This window comes from Schistocerca piceifrons, chromosome 1 (assembly GCF_021461385.2).
Source record: "Schistocerca piceifrons isolate TAMUIC-IGC-003096 chromosome 1, iqSchPice1.1, whole genome shotgun sequence".
Classification (NCBI taxonomy): domain Eukaryota; kingdom Metazoa; phylum Arthropoda; class Insecta; order Orthoptera; family Acrididae; genus Schistocerca; species Schistocerca piceifrons.
The window spans coordinates 934,200,257-934,201,851 of NC_060138.1; positions in this window are offsets into that span (position 1 = coordinate 934,200,257).

Sequence of the window (1,595 nt, forward strand, 5' to 3'; positions counted from 1 at the left end):
TTGAATTTGTCTGAGCTTACAGCCGACGTCCATGATCACTCTTACCGTGGAATGACAGTAAATAATTTCGACATAAATCATGAAGTATCAAATTTCACTGGGAGACTCAATAACTTATGTGATAAGCACGCTCCGATAAAAACTGTAAGAGTGAGGAGGAAACCCGCACCATTGCTTACCGATCAACTCAGAAACCTTTATCAGAAGCAAAGTACACAGGAAATGTAAATAGCATCCGACCGAGAATCTCCAAGTGTGAAAACGCCACTACGTTAGTCAGTCGGCGAGATATACAAAACTCAGGTATGCCCACTCGTTAACTGTTGACTTTCAGACACCCTCCATTTTGCCGAAAAACCTACAAGGGCTAGGAAAAGTCAAACCTCAATCTGAGCGGAGTCTCTCGTTCCTATTAAGCATCTAAATGATTATTTCACCTATCACTCTATCGTACGTTAGTAGCTGCCTCTGTCATGTTTGTCGGATATAGCGTGTTAACGAATTTATTGCTTGGAGTGTAACGGCCTAATATCTGAAATATGTTTTGATCTTTAGAAACTTTGATATTATAGCCTATGATCTTGAGAGGCGGTATCTGTGTACTGTAGACCATCTAAACTATGGTTTTTTTATATAAGATAGCATTTCATGGGCTTTTATTTAAATGATCATTTTAGTATATAAAGTTGCCACCCTTTCACCACAAGACTTTTCTCAGAAGTTAAAATCATGTCGCACCTTCAGTAGCAGGGTAATATTTTAATTGTTAGTGTTTTGTACCATTTTCATCCCTCCTACGGGGGGTGCATAGTTTGTGTGATTGTGTAAATTGTTAAAACTCTTAGTTTAAAGTTATCTGGTGTGTTGCAGATTGCACCAGTGTAGTCTTTCAGAGTCTGTTGTGAGCGGTCGTAACTACGGCCGTGTCAAAAGGGAGCGGCAAGGTTCTCTGCCCGAAAGCTCATATAGTCAAAACTCGTTTCTTTCTACCTCTGAATAAATTGTAACTTTGATATTTAAAGGGTACTTCCTAATTATAATTTTAAATCTGTTTCTTTTAAAAAAAGCTTTTAGGCACTATTAAAGTGAATATAATTACAATTTATTAAAAGGAATTTGGTTATGATTTCATCAGTAAATCCCTGGCAACTACTTCCATGCTTACACAGTGTGATTTAATGTGTTAATGTTCTTGATGAATCGCTAGTAAATGAAATTAATTCTTAAGAATAGTTTTTGAAAATAAATCACGGTTCAGGATTCATAAAATCGCTACCCAAAAAAGGAATCTTGCAGAGAGCCTACTGACTACAGGACCATTTGCGTGCTACCAGCATTTTCTTAGGCTTTGGAATACGTAATTCACGATCAGCTTACTACTTACTTAACACCATATAAACTTCTGGATGAATGCAAATCTCGTTTCAGCAAAAATTGCAACACAACGACTGTTATTATAAAAGAGAGTGACGAAGTGAACCACCTATGGACAGAAAAGAGGCGACTGTTATATGCTACTTGAATTTCATCAAAGCTTTCAACACGGACGATTTCTTCGCATTCTTTACAATGGTTGAATTCATACCTTACATACT